Source organism: Petaurus breviceps, unplaced genomic scaffold (genome assembly GCF_028583685.1).
Source record: "Petaurus breviceps papuanus isolate PSGF00001 unplaced genomic scaffold, PetGlider_PUasm1.0 175, whole genome shotgun sequence".
NCBI lineage: Eukaryota > Metazoa > Chordata > Mammalia > Diprotodontia > Petauridae > Petaurus > Petaurus breviceps.
Window position 1 is genome coordinate 45,172,021 of NW_027185764.1, and position 20,832 is coordinate 45,192,852.

The 20,832-nt window shown below is 37.7% G+C and overlaps 1 long non-coding RNA gene across 1 annotated transcript; it reads left to right on the plus strand.

Moving 5' to 3' along the window:
* The first annotated feature begins 17 nt into the window (after window positions 1-17).
* LOC138158836 (uncharacterized) lies at window positions 18-18,871 on the plus strand. The gene is made up of 5 exons (XR_011167740.1): window positions 18-130; window positions 1,099-1,275; window positions 1,901-2,020; window positions 8,858-8,921; window positions 18,742-18,871. It is a non-coding gene; the product is annotated as an uncharacterized lncRNA (long non-coding RNA).
* Window positions 18,872-20,832: the final 1,961 nt, after the last annotated feature.

Below are 20,832 nucleotides of genomic sequence, written 5' to 3' on the forward strand. Positions count from 1 at the left end.
TCTGCTGCTTTTTCTTCCCCCTCCCTCGCGTCCCTCTTCCTTTCTGGTACAGTAGGTGTAGAACAGAGGGAAGAAGACTGCTGTAGACGGAGAGCTGAACCTGACTTCTCTTCATTGAGTGTTCCTATTGGTGGGCAGGCTACCGTAAAACTCCAGAAGTGGGATAGGAGGCTTTACTACCGAGCAGATTCTAATAGCCGTGATAGAACGAGAATGGCAGAGCCGGGGACACGAGGGGACGCAGGCTGAGAGGGGATGGGGTGGCTGCTGCTTCGCCGCTCGCCCAGGGCGTGCATTGAGGGCAGGGCTGAAATGTGCCCACCGGGAACTATTGGAGAAAGTAGAGAAAAGGGGGAGGGGGACGGAGAAAGGGAGAAACCTGTTGGACGGGCCAATATGACATGATCTAATGAATTTCAAGAGAAATTGCGATAAAAAAAATAATGCAACAAACCTAGGCTTAAGAAATATGATTAACAGATAAATTTGGGGAGGATGGATTGGAAACTTTGTGAGTATTTGATGCTGTTCAGGGTAGGGTGGAAATCGACTCAATGGAGGTCAAAGGAATCCTATCTTTCCATTGAGATTATTGCCACGGACAAGAGAGAGAGAGACCAGCTGTATTTGAGCAGAGCTGTGTGCAACAGGAGCGGCTGCCCTCTCTCCATCTCTAAGCTCCATCGCCATAAAAAACAACCAACAGCCAAATCATTAGGGCTGACCACTTCCTTAAAAGAGAGAGTCCTGTTTAAAGGAACCACCTACAAGCCTTATTTTAAGGGTTTGACATGATGTCCCGCGAGGGCTCCAAGAATTGTCTGGTTTAAAAAAAAAAACAAAACGAAACCTTGAAAAAGAAACACAAGACCTAGTGCTTATTTAGACATACTGTTTTCAACAAGAACAAAAACATTGTAGGGAGAAATGGTGTGGATAATGGCTTTTTAAAAATCCTAATTCTGGATTAGACGACATTAAACATAGTCTTTATAAAAGCACTAATGTGCCTTTGAAGGCCTTGAATTATTCAGCAAGCGTATTAATTCTCTGTGTACATCTTCAAGGTACATAATATTGTTCCCATTTTTCCCCCAGAAGTTTAGAAACACAGTTGAGCTACCAAGACTTTCTTTCATAACATAGTGTGTCTGATTTCCTGATCTCTCAGACCGAAACAACATTGCTTAAAAAAAAAATCTTTGAAATTAAAGCTTGGCTTTAATGAAGTCCAAGAAAGGAATAAACTACTGAGGATATTTACTAAATATGCAGGTAAGTTTAGTGGCAAAACAGTATTTTCTAACTCAAAATGTTCATCTTCCCTCCCTTTTTCTTATTTTCTGCCTCTAACAAAAAAAAGTGACACCAAAATAATAATACATTTGGTCATGTATTACCAAATGTAATTGGTAATCTTTGGTCATCTTTTGGTCATCTTTTCTACATTTATAGTTCTACATTTTAGATTTTTTTAGTGTAGCATATCTGGATAAATTGAGTAGATAAGTCCCAATGAAGTCAATGTGTTAGTTCTGCTGTCTACTTCTTTGTGAAATACAGACATAGCCTATGTAACTATTTCTTGTCACTGGATCTTGTTTATGCATTTTGGTTATGTATTTTTCTGAAGCAGAAAGCCGTTTAAGGGCCAGGGACTAGGATTTATTACCATGATTTGGAGAGAGAGAGAGCACTGGTTTTGGAATAGAAGGACCAGAGTTCAGGTTCTAGCTTCTTACTTTGTGACTTTGGGCCAGTCTTTTGAGTGCTATGGGCCTCAGATTTTTGGTCTGAAAAATGAGGGAATCAGAACAGATAACCTTTAAATTCCCATCCAGATAGAAATCTTTGTTTATGAATATATTGTTCATGTGACTAAATATCTCTTCTGACCTAGGACAGGATACAGTGCATCGATGGAGAAAATTACATGATATAGTGGGACAGTGTACTAGACAAAGTCAAGACACCTAGGTCAGACTCCTGGGTTCTATCCTCATTAACTGTGTGAACATATGTAAGTCACTTAACTTGTAAGACTGTAAAATGGGACTGAAATATCTATGCTTTCTGCTTTACAGGTTTTCTGTGAAGAAGGTGTTTCATAAACTTAAAAGTTTACAAATTTTCAAAGTCTTAATAAATATTTGTTGAATTGTTTTTAATTTGGACAGTTATGGTCAGAATAGTGGGTCTGTTTTTCGTAGGGGAAAAATATATTTTCTCTTGGTTGACACCTGGTGGAAATTCTATGGGTCTTAGAAAATACTTTGAAGGCTAGGCTAGTCTTGTAGTACAAATAATACTTATGTTTCTGCGCCACCTAGTGGTAAAGCTATTGAACTTGCCAAAATGCCTACTCTCTCATCTTCCTCAATATTACATGCTATTTAGTTCAGTAATGACAGAAAGAAGTGCTGTACACTATGAGAAAGACTCCAATACTAGTTGGAATTTTACATGATTAAATACAATTTATCAGTGACTGGATGTTTCAGAGCTTGTAGAGAAATTTCTCTTGTGAAAATACAGATATTTCTGAAAACCATGGTTAAAGTCAATTAAAAGAGACCCAGAAACATTCATAAGTGGCTCAGTAAGTGGTCTTTAACATATACGCACAGTTTATAATTTATTACTGATTTTATAAAATCCTTAATATTTGTTGCTTTTAGATTGAATAAATTGCCAGTATTTCTTTTTAAATCAGGTTGAGTAAAGGCTTATCAATTTTGTTAGTCTTTTCAAAGAACAATCTTTTAGTTTTGTTTTAGTAGTTCTAGAGTATTTTTGGTTTCCAATTTACTTCTCCCCTATTTAAAAAAATTTTTTTATTCTGTACTTATTTAGAATTTATCTGTTGGGTTTGCAAATATCTGGTTGTCTTTTGTTTTAAGTTTTTGTTTTTTTGTTTACAAAAATACTTCTAATAAATGCTAATGAAATACTAAATTACTATTTATTGCTTCTCCACTAATATTTTTATTTTAACTCCTGAAAGATGTTATGTACTAATCTAATACTTAATACCTTCTCTTTCTTCAGAGTACTTTTTTCTCTTTTTATTTTTTTGGAGGGCAATTGGGGTTAAGTGACTTGCCTAAGGTCACATGGCTAGTTTTTGTGTTAAGTGTCTGAGGCAGGATTTGAACTCAGGTCCTCCTGATTCCAGGGCCAGTTCTCTATCCACTGTGCCACCTAGCCACCCCCGAGAGTACTTTTCCCTTGCATGATTTTCAGGTGAGAAACTTTAAATGAATTTTAGGTTCACTTTTGCTTTTCTCTTTCCACTTGTTCCAGGGTCTAAAACTAAAATGCTTCATTCAGAACCTCTTTAAAATCCATGTCTACTTTTCCATTTCTTCTAAAAAAAAATTATCCAAAATTTGGATATATTTTTTTCCTTTTAGGACTTCTTGCCCAAATTATCCACCATTTAGTCAGTGTAAAATGCCACAGTCAGAATAATATTCCTTTCCTGTATTATACTCATTATGTTATTCTTCTCAAATAGCTTCACTTGGTCTTCTTTGTTTTTTGCATAAGTTTAGGTTATTCCTACTCACCACCAAGGCTTTTCCTCTACTCTGCCCCAACTTAAAACTCATGTGTCATCTCCTCCTACTCATCTGCTAACTCTCCATACTCCTGTCAAGCCCATCGTTCTGCCCCCTTTGTTAACTTGTCCTACTGTTGCCTCTGTGCACAGTTACATGATGCTTCCTGTCCTCCAAACAGCCTTCCCCTGCTGCAAGGCGCCTCCTTTCTCTTCTGAAAACCCCTACTCTTGCCTCACTTCTGGCCAGCAAGCTGACAAAGAAGTAGAGGTTCCAGTAAGATAATATTTGTAAAACCTTTAACACAGTGCCTGGCATATAGCAGGCACTGTCAAGATGCTTATTCTCCTCCCTTCCCCCCAGTCTAGTTTACAAACCTGTACACAGGTCCATTTAGACAAAATAATTATTTTTTTCCTTTTTTCTGATTATTCAGAAGATGCTGAATGATGAACAAAGCTTATTAAATTTTAAGTATCTTGGTAGAACTGATTTTTATAATCAAAGCTGAAATATTCATGAAATATTTATGAAATTATTAATAAAAGAACAATAGGAGTTGAAGGGCTCTTAATTTCTCTTCCCCTAAAATTCTAATCTGGTAGGTCACGCAATAGATAGAGCACTGGCCCTGAAGTCAGGAGAACCTGAGTTCAAATCTGGCCTCAGACACATACCAGCTGTGTGACCCTAGGCAAGTCATTTAACCCTTTTTGCCTCAATTCTTTATCCGTAAAATGATCTAGAGAAGGAAATGGCAAACCATTCTACTATCTTTGCCAAGAAAACCCCAAATGAGGTCACAGAGAGTCAGACATGATTGAAATGACTCAACAACTACTACTACTAGCTCAAGTTTATATAGTACTTTACTCTTTTTATTTAATTTGATCCTTACAACAACCTCGGGAAGTAGTAGTTATTTATTATGATACTTATTTTATAGTTGAGGAAACTGAGGCAAACTGAGATAAGTTATTTGCCAAAGGTCACATGGCTAATTAAGTATCTGAGGTGGGATTGGAACTCCTGTCATCCCAATTCCTGGTCCAATGTTCTATCCACAGATAATTCAGAGCTAATGACAGCATAAAAAAATTTTTTTAGTAGTTCTGTGATTTTGTTAATATAGAAAACTTCCAGTGAAGAGCTTCTTTCACCAATGCAAATTGGCATCTTTTCTGCCATTTCCTGTCTTAGAGAATAGTTTAGGGTATGGAAGAATTAAATGAATTACCCAGTCCCATTACCATATGTCAAAAGTGTGGTCTGAATCTAGGTTCTCATTTGTTAAACTTGTTGGAAATTGCAAAATGCCATATACTAAAAAAAAATATTAAGAAACTTTGGCAGAACTACTGCCAGTTATGATTTTCAACTCTTTTAAGATTATGTTAGTGTTAGATATTGTTATAGAAAAAGACAACACTGACTTATTTCTTACAAAAACCACTCAAATTGGAGAAATCATACTAGGAAATGAGATGTAAAGAACCATTTAAACTCTTCATTCCTCCTTGCTAGGAGTTCAGAGGCAGAATTTCATTTTGTAAAGTTAAAGGTGGGATTGTACATTTGCATATTTCTTGATTGCATTGTTTAAGAGTTTTTATGGCTCCAGCTTTGAGAATCCTCTACAAATTCAACAAATGTTAAGTGTTTATGCCAGTTAGACAACTGAGATTGCTGTTCACTTTATGACTTGAAAATATAATAGTTAAAATTTTAACTCAAGAGTTAGTTTTGTTTTTATTCTTCCTCATTAAAAAAAATTAAAATTAGAATAATCAGCTCTTCAGTGACTTGAGTAACAGGTTGTGAACAAGATACTACTTTAGGGAGCCCCAGGAGGTCCTTGATGGAGGCTGGGATGCCATCTTCCCTTCCTTTCTGTAAATTACCATGAATAGTATTAATCCCCTGCCTTGTGCCAATCACCGTATTTTGTACTGGGGATCCAGAGACAGAAAAGAAGCAGTCTTTGCCCTCAAGGAGTTTATTCTACTCCATCAGAGGAAACAATACACACACAATCACACACACATACATACATACACACACACATATATATATATATCAGGGTATATTAAATACATAAAAGGTGATTTTTGTGGTGAGATACTAGCAACTGGGGAAATTAAGAAAGACTTTATGTAAAAAGTGGCCCTTGAGCTAATCCTTGAAGGAATGTAGGGATTTTTCAGAGGTGGAGGTAAGGATTAAGTGTATTGTAGGCCTTGGGGAGAGCTGGTGAAAAAGTGTAAAGATGGGAGGTGTGGCTAAGTGGCACCATGGTGCACAGAGCCCCTAGACTGGAGTGAGGAACCCCTGAGTTCAACTCTGACCTCTGCCTTTACTAGCTCCATGACTTTGGCCAAGTCATTTAACCTCTGTTTGCCTCAGTTTCTTAGTCTGTAAAATGGGGATAATATTAGTACCTACCTCCCAGGGTTATTGTAAGGATGAAGTGAAGTACTAATTGGAATGCGCTTAACACAGTGCCTTACACATAGTAACTATGATATATATATATGTATATGCATATACACACACATATATGCATGTATACATATATATGTATATATATATATATATATATATATAAACTATAGGCCCCCCATATTAAGACAGTCTAAGACATTCCTTCCCACTCCCTTCACATTCCATCCCTCCCACCTTAGAAAACACTATATAAATGTTGGCTATTTTCATTATTTATTATGAGGATGAACAGGTACAATGTGTAATAAGTCTGGAAAGACAGGTTGAGAGGTGGGGTGAAGAGATTTAAATGCCAAACAGAATAGTTTGTATGTGATCCTAGAGGCTCAGAGAAGGGACTCGTTCCCTGTTATGTAGGTCCTAAAGCAGAAGAGCTGGGATTTGGTCCCAGGGGCTCTCACTCCTCCATCTCCTTCAACCCCCATATCCAGTCAGTTACCAAATCCTGCGGATTCTTTCTCCACATAATTTATTGAATCTGTCCCCACCTCTCTAGTCATATAGCCATCACCCTAGTTCATGCTTTCATTATCTCTTATATCACAGAGGAAAGAATAGAATATGAATTACCCATGATGTATACATTCTCCTAAATTTTCTAGTCCAAGTATTTGGGCATATTTTTAAATAATTGCATAGACATTCAAAAGGCTTCGGTTACTGTGAATTATGCTTGGTTAACGTCTGTCAAATATTCTACACATGCTCTATGGATAAATTCATAGAATGAGGAGAAAAAAATATTTATTTCAACGTAAAAGACAGAAAAAAAGTAAATCCCCAAAGACTTGTTCATACATGCTTATCTTGTTTCATCCTTTCGGCTGTGCCAGTATAATCAGAACAGTAGACTTGTAGTCCATTGACACTGACTTTGAACCTTGGCTCTGCCACTTGCCACCCATGAACAGGCCTCCTCCTGACCTTTCTGAGCCTCAGTTTCCTCCTTTTAGAATGGGATTGGTTTTTACTTGATCTTTGCTAACCTTTTTGTAGTTGTTCCTCCTTTGTTTTTGAAGAAGACAGTACGGGAATCAGAGCAAAGTGTTTGTGTTCATCTGTGGCTAATCAGCCCAATATGAGTTCAGCAGGCACCAGCACAGATTGGGCACAGATTAGGACAGGTAGAGGAGAAGTGGCCTTGGATTTGCGCAGCTCATATTTACTTTGTTTCTGTAATTCTGCTTTGTTCACGGAGTACAGTGCCCTCTTTGATGCAGGCGTACCATGATGGGTGCAGGGCAGTCCTATGTCAGTGCTTCCCATTTCTCACAGTCAGTATTAAAATTCTTCAGAGACAGCTTGAGAGTGCCTTATACCTCTTCTGACCACCATGTGAGCACTTACCTCATGGAAGTTGTCCATAAAATAGTCTTTTGGATAAGTGTGCCTTTGCCATTCAAACAGTGGCCAGCTAACTGGAATTGTGCTCTCCTCAATAGAGTTTGAACTCATGGTGGTTCAACTCTAGAGATGACCTCAGTGCCTCCGTGTTAGGCACCTTATCTCACCAGGTAATGTTCAAGATCTTCCTGAGACAACTCAAGGGGAAGCTGTTCAGTTTTCTGGCATGGCACTGATAAGGCAGCAGGCAGCTCTGTAGAGCTTCAGTTTGGTAGGCAGCCTGATACTTCTCTCCTACACTTTTAGAGCCTCCCAAACACTGTTCTAGCTCTGGCAATATATGCATCACCCTCATCATCTATGTGGACATCCCAGGAGATGGTACTGCTAAGATAAATGAAATTATCCACAGCATTCAAAATTTCTCCATTTCCTGTAACTTGCCATTCCACATATGGATGGTACAGTGCTAGCTGGTAAAGAACCTTTTTGGGGGTGGGGAGGAGGCAGGGAAATTGGGGTTAAGTGATTTGCCCAAGGTCACACAGCTAGTAAGTGTTAAGTGTCTAAGGCTGGATTTGAACTCAGGTCCTCCTGACTCCAGGGCCAGTGCTCTATTCACTGTGCCCCCAGCCACCCCAAGAACCTTTGTTTTCTTGGTGTTAATTGTCAGGTTGCAGAGAATCGATCCATACTCTGTTGCATCTTGACCTTAGAAGGTGTATTGAGTACACAATCATGTGTGGACAAAAAGTTGAGCACCAATTCCCCCTCTGCTTTAGTCTTGGCTTGTAGCCTTTCCAAATTAAAGAGTTTATACCATTTTGGGAGTTGACCTTGACACTGCTTTTATCCTCATTGAAGACATCTGACATCGAGGAAAACACCAAAGCTCATCAGCATTGTATGCCCATTTCATGATGGCATGCTTGCACAGCTTTTGGATAAAGGACGATGTTCCCATGCTTTCCCAGTCACCAGCAGAGTGAAGCAGGATTTTGTGCTTGTTCCCAGGCTCCTCAGCATGATGCTAACCTTAAAGTGCTAAAGAAATGTAAATTAATCACTATTATCTGCTTCAAACCCCATGTTTACTTTAGCTTCATCCTAATTACATTACCTTGCTGCTAGTCCTATGGCCAGGTTTTTCATAATTCTGTCTATCCACATTTATCCAACCAACCCAAGTTAACTGGTGTAGATTTAAAAGATAAAGAGAGACAGCTGATAGGAAGAGATTGAAAGGAATGTATATTTAGGGAATTATAAAAACAGTGGACCAGAATTCATCTGCTTCCTGTGTCCTTTCTTCTTGTGACCTAATCCACATCCATGAGGACTTTTTTGAGTACAAAAACCACATACTAATAGGGTTAAAATAAGATGAGAAGTAAAGGAACATTGGTGCAAACGTGGTATTTCATCTATTTTTTCATTTTCTCATATTTCAGACATTATTCTCATTCACTTAGAGAGAAGATGGCGACAGACCACAGAATGACTGACTCAGAGGAGGTGGGTAGTTTGATTCTGGCACTGATTTTGTTTTTAGAACTTAAAGGAAATAGGACTTTGTTTCATGAATTAAAGAATTATCATGTTTCATTGCTTTGGTCTTCTAGTTTTTTTTTAATGCAAATATGTATTTTTGTCTCTGAGAATATCTACTATGTGTAGAATCTTATAAACATGTTAACCTTAGTCAAACTGTAGAGAGAGGTACAAGTGGAAAGTAGGGACCATAAGTGGTACTTGTAACATTAAAAAGAAATTATTCTAAATTTAAACACCTAAAAAGAGAGTGCATTTCCATATGAACAGCAGAACACAAAGAGAATGTTCTGTGAAACTAATGAATCTCTATTTCATGCCATTTGCTTTTCTTGTAAAAAGTATATAACAAATTCTACCTATTACTTTTGAAAGTACCCAGCTGAGAGAAAAAGGGGGAAAAATCTTTTTATAACAAATTAGCACATACAAACAAAATAAACCCATGTGGTGGCCATGTCCAAAAATGTATATCTCTTCATTTTATGTCCATCCCCTCACTGTCACAGTGTGAGATTATCCACCACTGGGATTATCTTTCCTCTACACCCAATCATGCCCTCTCCTCAGCACACTTCCCTCAATAAGCCAAGTCAACAAGCTTTTATTAAGCACATGCCTGAAAATGTGCTAAGCTCTGAGGACACGCAGAAAAACAAAAACAAAAATCCAAACAAGTCCGTGCTCTTAAGGATCTCATCCTCTAGCGGGGGAAACAACATGTAAATAACCATACAAACAAAATATGTGTGGGGTAAATTGGAGATAATCTCAAAAGAAAGGAACCAAGATTAAAGAGGGTTAGAAATGGCATGTTTTAGAAGCTGGGACTTTAGTTGATACTTGAAGGGCGTTAATGACTCTAGGTAGTAGAGGTGAGGAAGGAGAAGCTTCCTGTAGATGAGGTAAAGAGTTCCAGGCATGAGCTGGGAGAGAGGTATCATATTTGGGGAGTAGTAAGGAAGCAAGTGTCACTGGATCATAGATTATGTGGTGAGAAGTAAGGTGTAAGAAGACTGGAAAGATAGGCAGGGGCTGAATTATAAAGGGCTTTAAAAGTCAACAGAGGATTTTATATTTGCTGCTGGAGGTCATGGAGACTAGGTGGTACAGTGGATAGAACCCCCAACCTGGAGTCAGGAAGACATCTTTTCTTTTCTAATCTGGCCTCAGATACTTCCTAGTTTTATGACCCTGGACAAGTCACTTCACACTGTTTGTCTCAGTTCCTTATCTGTAAAATGTGGTGGAGAAAGAAATGGCAAACTACTTCAGTATCTTTGCTAAGAAAACCCTAAATGGGATCATGAAGAGTCAAACCCAACTGAAATGACTCACCGAAGACAATCTATAGGTTATTTATTGAAAGAGGGGTTGGGGGAATGGGGGCGGGGACTGACATGATCAGACCTGTGCTTTAGGAAGATCAGTTTGACAGGTGAGTGGAGGATAGATTGGAATGGGTTGAAACATGACATAAGGAGACCAACCAGCAAGGTATAGTAATGGTCTAATACAATGTTCCAAGCTGAGTTTGAGGTATTTAAGTACTAAACTCTGTGTGCATGTTTGTTTTCAACCCTCCTTTGTCTATTTCAGATAAGAGTGAAATTCATCTGATGCCTACTCTCCTCCCTTCTTCCATGTTAATTTACTCTTCATGCATTCCAGCTGTAGAAATAGCAAGTTCTACATTCGTAGTATATTCCTTTTAATTTACCTCCTCTTTCCCCTCCTAAAATCCTCAGAACAGAGCCAGTCTAGTGCTAGGGCCTCCATTTTTCTTATTTAACTCCATTAATACCCTTAAAAAATTAAGATTTTATAGACCCTTATTTCTTCTCCCCTTGTTAAAATGGATATATTATTTCTTATAATTGCTGAAATCTGGGGCGGCCAGGTAGCACAGCGAGTAAGAGCACCGGCTCCAGTGTTGAAGACCTGGAGATCGAATCCCGGGCTCAGACACTTAGCACCTACCCAGAAACACCTGGCTGTGTAACCTTGAGCAAGTTACTTAACCCCAATTGCTTAGGGGCAGCCAAGTGGCTCAGCGAGTAAGAGCACCGGCCCCAGTGTCGGGATGACCTGGATCAAATCTGGGCTCAAATACTCAGCACCACACCCAGAAATAACTGGCCGTGTAATCTTGAGCAAGTTACTTCACCCCGATTGCTTAAAAAAAAAAATAATTGCTGAAATCTAAGTTTCTTCAGATATTTGTGTTTGCATTTTTAGAGTTCCTATTTAACTCTTGTCTTTTCATCAACAATGCTTGAAAGTTCTGTTTCATTAAGGGTTATTATTTTTTTTGTCCTCTACTCAGCTTTGTGGGCAAAGTTTTTCTTGGTTGTAAGCTTTTGCAATTTGCCTTTTAGAATATTGTGTTCCAAGATCTCCTCTTGTTTGTAGTTGTAGCTGACAGGTCTTGTAGGACCTTGACTTTTGTGCCTCGGTGCTTGAATTGCTTCTTTCTGTATGCTTGGGGTATTTTTTTTCTTTGAGCTTTGGATTTTGGTGATCACATTTGTTGACATTTCTGAGACTCTTCATGTTAAGGTTCTTTTTAGGAGATCATTAGTGGATTCTTTCTATCTTTACTTTGTCCTCTAATTCTACCAGATCTGGGCAGTTTCATTTATGGTTTCTTGAAAAATAATGTTCAGGTTTTTTTTAAAACTATAGTTTTCAGGGAGTTCATTGATTCTTAATCTATCTTAAATGTAAACTATTCTCACTCATTCTTCACCTTAACCCCTACCTTCTTTAATTTATTGCTTTTTCTTTCTTTCTTTCTTTTATCTAATTCTTCCCTTTTCCTACCTTTTTCTTTCCCATTTAATTAAAAATTCCCCATTCTCTCTTTCCTTTCAACTTAAAAAAAATATTTTTGCTCTTTTTTCTAGAAAGCATTCCTTTAACTTGTGCTTTTCATTACTTTTCTACCTTTCTGTCTATTCTAAACTTTAATTCTTTGAGTCATGATATTTATTCTTATTTATCCCTACTTAAGTTTGTTTGTGCTCCTATGGAGGTGAAGCTTCTGAAGTACCAAGTTTGAGTTTCCTCTTCTAAATATTTTCTGTTATTAGTTTGTAGATTTTAATCCCTTCCCATCCCCCCCCCCCCCCCCTTAATTCATCATCAAATCCTTTAGGAGGTAGTGAGGTAGTGAACATTATTACCCCATGGTAGAAATTTCCTAAAGTCTTGTCTTTTTTTTTCTTTTTGGAGGGTGGAAGGCAGGGCAATTGGGGTTAAGTGACTTGCCCAAGGTCACACAGCTAGTAAGTGTTAAGTGTCTGAGGCTGAATTTGAATTCCTGATTCCAGGGCCAGTGCTCTATTCACTGTGCCACCTAGCCACCCCAAGTCTTGCCTTTCTTGTGATAATTTTCTTTCCTATTTGCCATGGAGTCTCCACTCTTAGTCTATGTCTTTTCACCTTCTGGATACCAGCTGCCCCTTGTTGTTCCAGTTCTCTTTTCTTGAAAATAGATGTTATGCATGAAGGCATAGTACTCTCAGAGGAAGAGGGAATCCAGTGATTCTTACATTATTACTCCTTAATATTTTCCAGGGAAGTTATTGTTGATATTACATCTTTCATTTTCTTCTCTTTTAAAAAAATCTTTTCATTTTGTTCTAATATTTCTTGTTCTTTCTGATTTCTGTTTGGTCTATTCTAATTTTTAGGGAGCCTATTTCCTGGGTATAATTTCCTGTTGTTTTTTTTTATTCTTTCCTTCAGAGTTTTTATTTCATTTTTCATCTCTTGCTTCATTTCTTCCAAGTATTCATACAGTCCTTATAAAATCTCAGCTTTTTTTCTTTAAGTCTTTGTAGTTGTTGTAGAACAGCTTTTTGGAGAATCTCTAGATTTGCAACATGGTTTTTTGTCATATTTGGCGTTTTCTGTGATTTCTCTCCAGCCAGAGTTGGGCCCTGCTTCCTGCTGTACTTTTGGGTGCTGTGGTTAGACCTACTTGGTCTCACTCTTAGTCTCTTGGGTTCTTGCACTGACTATGTATCTTGGGATTAATATTTGAGGTTCAGAGCACTGGGCCTTCAGGGTGTTCTCTTCAGTCTTAGGAGAGTGTTAGGAACCTTACAGCCCTTGGTCTGAGTGCTGCAACACTGTGCTAGTCAGCATTTTATGAATGGTTGCTCCTGCTCCCTGAAGCTTCCAAGATCCCTAGTCTGAGGCTTTCTTACCACCCTGGGATTTTTTCATGGGAGCTCTTCAGATCTTCCTGACTTTGGACATAGAGCTCTGTAGGGTGCATGTGCCCTATTGGCTGTATTGTCATTAATTTTGGTGGAAAGGCTCCCATTGGGCTTCTGGCTGATTTTTTATGCAGTTCTGTAATGGAATAAACAAGTAACTTATTTTCTTATTGGATTTCTTTGGACTGATGTGAACTTTGGAGTTTTGTTGGAATAGGTATGTAAGAGCTAGGAGGTCTGTCTCAGGCAGCCATCTTGGCAAGAAGTTATACTGATAACATTTCATTGTTGTTGTTGATGGAATATTATATTTGTTTTGTAAGTCGTGATCTACCTTGTAACTCTCCCACACTAACACCCTCCCTTATCCCAATTGAGAACACTAGAAAAATATAAGCTATTACAGATGTATCTAGTCAATCAAAATCAATTTCCACATTGACTCTGTCTAGTGGAATTACTTTTTGGAATATCACATTCTAAATTTTCCACTCCTTTATAGTGGTGGCTGCTAAATCTTATGGGAGCCTAATTTTGGCTCCTTGGTACTTTTTCTTTCTTTCTAGCTACTTAAGAATTTTCTGGCTGCAAAGAATTTTTTCTTTGACTTGGAAGCTTTGGATTTCGTCTGTGACATTCCTGAGAGTTTTCTTGTTTTTTTTTTTTTTTAAGAAGTGATAGGGAGACTTTTTCTGTTTCTACTTTGTCCCCAGCTTCCAAGGGATCTGGGTAGTTTTCTCATAAGATTTCTTGAAATAGGATGTATAGGCTCTTTTTTTGTGGGGGGAGGGGGACCTGGTGTTCAGATAGTCCAATGATTATTCAGTGTTTTCTCTTTGATTTATTTTCCAGGTCAGTTTTTTTTCTTACATTTTCTTCTATTTTTCCAGACTTTTGATTTTGTTTTATAATTTATTTGTTGCTTCATGCAGATGAAGTGGTAAAATTTTCCCACCCTGTGTCATGGAGCCCTAGCCCACAGGAAGGAGCAGAATTGTAGACTTAGGCCTTTATATCCTGAAATATCTAATGAACTTTATAATAAACAGAACCTTATGTAGTAACAGTAAAAAGGGTTCATTTCAAACCCACTATAGTATTTTTTGATATGTGTGATTTCAAATGGTAAAGAGGCATTGGAATACCACATTTTTTTTTTTCCTGATTAAATTCTCATTTGGCTAAATAAAATTCATATCAATGTCTTTAAATAGTCTTTTTTAATGTTAAAGAATGTGGCCCATTGTTGTTATAGTAGTGTCCTAGAGATAGAACTAGAAGAGACCTTAGGCCATACAGTCCAACTGCAGACCCTTTCCCCCCCCATTCAGCAGATGAGGAAACTGAGGCCCAGAGAGATGGGGTGACTTGACCAAGGTCCACAGGTAGAAAGCATTAGGGGTAGGATCTAAGCCCAGATATTTAGTTAGACTCCAGAGTTGGTGTTCTTCCCACTGTAGCATGCTACCTCCTTTACATACAATTTAAACTCTCAGCTCTTTATACTAATTACTGGTGGTGTTATTCAGTTGTTTTAGTTGTACCTGACTCCGTAGTTTGTCACTTCCTTCTCCGGCTCATTCTAAAGATGAGGTAACTGCAGCAAACAGGGTTAAATGACTTGCCCAGGGTCACACAGCTAGTGTCTGAGGCTGGATTTGAACTCAGGTTTTCTTGATTAGCACTCTATCCATTGTGCCATGTAGCTATCCATGTTTTGGTGATTATTGCTTTGTAATACAGTTTGAGACCTGGTACTGCTAGGCCACCTTCCTTCACATTTTTTTCATTGATTCCTTTGATATTTTTGACCTTTGATTCTTCCAGATCAATTTTGTTATTATCTTTTCTAGCTCTATAAAATATATATATTTTGATAGTGTAGTATGGCACTGCATAAGTAAATTAATTTAGTGAGAATTATCATTTTTGTTATATTGGCTCTGTCTACCCCTGAGTTATTAATATTTCTCCAGTTGTTTAGATCTCGTTCATGTAGTTCCTGGGTTTGTTTGGACAGGTAGATTCCCAAGTATTTTATATTGTCTGCACTTATTTTAAATGGACTCTACAATTAGGAGGGGTTGGGGAAGGCTTTCTGATGATGTGATTTTAGTTGTAATTTAAATCTGGAAGTCCATAGTTGGAACAGAGCGGGAGAGTGTTCCAAGCATGAGAAAATGCTGAAAACTGAGAGGTAGAGTGTTTTGTTCATGCCAGAAGGCCAATGCCCCCGGATTGAAGAACGCTTGTTGAGGAGTAAGGTGTGAGAAGACTAGGAGTCTTGTGGTCTGTGGTATCAAAAAGGGAAATGAAAAGAAAATCTGTGTTGATTTGTGTCTGCTCACTGATGAAATTAATTAGTCCTAAAGGGTTAGGGGGTGAGACAGAGAGGGTACAAGAGTGACATTTTGTAACAAGTTCAAGGGAAAGAAAATATATGTCTGAACTCTTGGAGATCTTCATCAATGTTCCTCTACTTCTGACTTAGGCACACCCAATAGAATATAGTCAGCACTTAAAAAATGTCTGTTTATTGACTGATGATCACCCAACCAGCTAATACTCTTTGTGCCAAAGACTCTACAACTTGGTGTATAACGCAGCAAAAAAAAAAATGTTCTCCAGAACATATAAAACGGGAACACAGACGCAAGAACTCTTCCTTGACCCTGCTGCTCTGCCACAGAGAAGTCATCAAGTTAGAGATTTAGACTTGTAAGGGACATGAGAGACCATCTCAGTCCAAGTCCTCGCTTTTTTTTTAAAACATATAAGCAAATTTAGATGAAAAAAAGATTAAATCACTTGTCCAAAGTCGCTTAAGTAACAGCACTAAGTTTGAATGTGGTTTGTCTTATTGTAAATCCTCACTCTCTTTCTCCTGGCGTCCTCTCCTTTTCTAAGAAAGTCATCTCTGAAACCATCTAACAGGTCAGCCCATGGGGATTGTTGCTTCTTGGTGGCAGCATCAGAGTCAGGAAAGTGACCTTGTTTGGGCTATTGCAGCAACTGTATTTACCACAGATCCCAAAGAGACCTCTCCTTGTTTGGGATAACCTTATGTATTCCTACTAATTTTATGTTTAGTTGCAGCCTCAAGGTCAAAATATTTGACATATTAGCAGATATGTGACTTAAGTCTTCTGACATGTAGTCAGTTGTTTTGCATGAGGTGTATTGACATGTACTAGCTGAATCACCTCCCCTTCTGTACACTCATTCTATCTGTCTGTCGCTATCATCTATATAAATATATATACATATTTATATACCTATGCATATATATGTACTTATACATGTATGTATTTGTGTGTATCTATCTATATATTTTCTTTATTTGCATACATTTTAACTGGTAATAAAAGCTAGAGGGAAGAAGCACTAGATTCTAGTATTGTAGAAATGGGGGACTGAGTTGTAAACTGCTGTAGAGTATTTGGAGTCATAAGAAGCTGTAACTAAGGTAGGGTGATTAGGGCTTTGCCTCAGGACATCAAAATATTGAGTGTGTGAAAATTTAAAATATCAGTTCTTTAAAACTAAAATTTAAAAATTTGTTGACTTTGCAGACTGATAGTACATTCATCAGCACAGGAATAATTGAGATTAGGACCTACTTAAGAATAATTAGTTAAAACAGGAAACTATCAGTGCATATTATTATTAACACTTATCTGTGAGTCATTGTAGCAATTTCCCTTCTTGCGTTACCAAATTTGCTTTAATTACTTCTTTTATCATTTTTCAAAACATGATTTATAAAGATGATTTGAGGACATTTGCCCTGGATATCCTAATTACACAAAAATGACTAATTATGGCTAATTTACATTACTGTATCTAAACTGAGTCCTCTCCACAGCAAGGCAATACTTTTTTAACTCTTGTCTAATCATTTCTTTTTAAAAACATCTAACATTATTTTCAATTAACATCTATTTTCTCTCCTTAACTGATTCTTTATCCCACTCTTCATAATGGCTGTTCTAAACTCTGTTTCCCAAGCTCCTATAAAACCTTTCCCCTGCCCACCCCAGCCCCACCTGCTGAGGACCTCACTTTCTTCTTCTTTTTTTTTTTTTTAAAGCAATTGGGGTTAAGTAAGTTGCTCAAGGTTACACGGCCAGATGTTTCTGGGTGGGTGCTAAGTGTCTGAGGCCGGATTCAATCCCAGGTCATCCTGACTCTGGGGCCGGTGCTCTTACTTGCTGAGCCACCTGGCCGCCCCCTCACTTCATTCTTTACCAAGAATATCAGTGCTCTCCATTACCAGCTCCCTCATTTCACAGACTTTTCCTTTTTTCTTACAATTTGACATTATGCTATACTATTTACCTCTCTGTTCCAGGCTCATGAAGAAGTGACTCTTCTTGCTAAGTCAAATCTTTGACCTTGTCCTCTCCTGTCTTCTTTTGTAGATTGCCCCTCACCCTTAATCATCCCGTATCTCTTTATAATCTTCATTCTTTCCCTAACTACTGGTCTTATTCCTACTTCCTTTACACATCTGACTCCTTGAAAAGCCTTCTCTTGATGTCACCATCCCTATTACGCTATAATCTTCTTCCCTTCCTTAGTCAAACTCCTTGAGAGGGCCATTTTCAATGGAGGCCTGCACTTGCTCTCTTTCCTACCCTTTGGTTTCCAGCCTCATCACTCAACTGAATCTGTGCTTTTCAGTTAGTTAGAAAGTACCTACTATGTGCCAGTCACTGCTAAGTGGAGGTAATGCAAATACAAAGATTGAAAGAATCTCTCCTTATAAATACCTAACATTTCAATGGTGTTTGGCATGTAAAATTCTTTAACACTTATCCTTATCCTATACATTATTACCTTCACACACTGTGGTCCAGCCATACTGGCCTACTTGCGGGTCTTCACCTTTGGCACCCCTTCTCCATCTCTGTGCCTTTGTAATGGCTTTTCCCCATACTTAAGTGTATTTCCTTTTCACAGTTGCCTTTTGGAATCCCAGTTTCCTTCCAGACTCAGCTCCAATGCTTCCTATTCATTTCTGATACCCGCATGTGCAAGTATACTCCCCCAAATAATCGTATAACACATGTTTCACATATGCACATGTGACTGTCTCCCTTGGTAGACTATTAGTTCTTCGCAGACAGAGGCTGTTTCACTAGTGCCTTTTTAACCCCATTGCATAGCATGTGGCATTGATACTTAATAAACTGATTAATTGATAAAAAATGGAACAAAAAGCTTTAAATTTGTTTTATGCAGTGGGTAAGTCAGTTGTCTTGTACACAAGACTTAATGTGGGGCTGTATGGATCACTTCTTAATTTAAATTCAGTTATATGTAGTTGGATTCGTATTCTTTTTTAGTTGACAGGCCTTTTTATAACAATATTTCATAATTAGTGCAAGTTTATTTACAGTAAAGAAAACAAAGTTGTCCCCAAAATCTCATCTTCTAACAACTTATTTGCTTTGCTCTGTGTTTAAAGTTCATTTTACTATAAATAAATTCTGTTTATATCTTGTAATCAACATGTGTAGATTTGGTACAGTAACTCTGTTTTTGTTTTCTTGTAGCGAAAAGGACCAGTGTTGTATGCTTGGGATGGACTAATTATTTCTGCTATTATCTCATCTCCCAGAAGATCACTTTCTCTAAAGACACATGTTTTCTTTATGAAAGGAAATAAATGAAATTTAAAAAGAATTATATCATGGAAAGAATTACCATTGTGTTTGTGTTAAGAAGAAACAAATATTAACTCGGATTGTTTGGGAAATGGGACATATATTAGGCAAGTTACTCTGACTAAAAATGAAAAGAAAAATTTTTAAAGGAAGGGCACTTTAAACAAAATGAAATACACTTGTGTATTATAAAACCTGGCATAGTTTTTATATAAAAACAAAGGTTGAGTCAAGTTCAATTTAATTCAATTCAACAAATATTTTTTCAAATGACCGTTATGTCCCAGGCACTGCTTGCTTGGCCTGTGCTGGGGATTCAGCCCCTGCTTTTAAGGAGGTTAAATTCTGCTAGGACTTTGAGCTTCATCAGTTATTGGAAAGAGTCTTTTAGACTACGGAAATAATAGAGGGATTGTCTTCAGCAGCCTGGCCTACATTAATGTAAAAGGCAGAATGTTTAGATGTTTAAAGGTAGGACTCAAAGAGCATGAAGATAGTGTTTAGAGGATCCACAGTCGGCAGCTATTGTATGAAATTTGTGTGTCCGTGTGTCTTACACACGTATTCAATTGCCCATTCTCTCATGAGTGACTGTGACAAGTTTACTTGGAGTTCTCATAAAAAAAAAACACCCCATTACTTCCATTGTAAAGCTTCATTAAATTAAGTTGTCTTTTTTCTCTCTAGCTCATAAAATTCTTTCCCATATTTTTTTATGTAAATTGTTCTTCATACAGATACTTCCAGTACAGTTTCTTAGGTACAGATGGGCTTAAGACCATCACAGACACATCTTTTTATTTCTTAATTTTTGTCATTTTTCTGGAATCACAGAATATTATAGCTAGAAGAGACCTTAGATCACTAACCCAATCCTCTCATTTTACAGACGATGAACCCAAGGCCAATATGGTTAAATGACTTCTTGTATTTGATGCTGTTCAGTTGTTTTAGTTGTGCCTGACACATCACTATTCCATCTGAGGTTTTCTTGGCAAAGATATTGGAGTGATTTTCCATTTCCTTTTCCTGCTCATTTTTCAGATGAGGAAACTGAGGCAAACAGGGTTGCCCAGGGACACACAGCCAGTCAGAGTTCTGAGGTCAGATTTGAACTCAGGAAGATGAGTTTTCCCGATTCCAGGCCTGGCCTCTATCCATTGTTCCACCTGGTTGCCCCTTTTTGTGTTTATTTAGTCCTATTTTCATGTATACCTATGTCTGCCCTTGTGTCCTTGTTCTCCATTCTTTTATTTCCCTTTTTAGTTAAGATCTTTCCTGCACAATTCCTAATGTAAGTGCTAGCTTGTATAACAATTTGTGTGGCTAGTGAAATGTGTTCCATCTCTTGGCTTGTTGTTCAATGAGGACAATTCATTAGTTCCTATTTTTGTATTTAAAGTCATACAGGATAAAGAAGTCTTGGCCTCTTGTCATCATATCTAAATAGGATTTCCTCCCTACTAATAGTATAAGTTGTAATTATGTCTGGCAAATCAGCATCAGTATTGAGGAGAAAATGACCCTCTGGTTGGGTCACTGCCATAGCTATCCTATAGAAATCAACTAATTGCTTCACTCCTTGTTTGGCAGCATAAACACTGTCATATATAAAACTGGTACCATTATAGTATTTCGATTTATACTTGCAGTTGTTGCTGAAAGAAAACTGTACACAACCGATAGTCTTTTTTATAGTATGTAAATGTGAAGACTGGCCTTTTGTTTCGTTGCCCCAGTTTGACAGATGTTAGTGAAGCATGGGACTGTGCCTTTTCATTTACACTTTTCCCTAAGTCTCCTGTCAGAAATGAAGCCCCATCTCTGAACCTATGCCTCAATTTCTATCAAATACAAATCTGAAATTTAGAAAATGTTCCCTCTTGTCCCCTTATCCATACTACTTCTTGCTTCCATTATTATGGATAGTTAAGGGTTTCTTTTCTTTATCCTTTGTTTTTGAGGTGATCATATACAAAA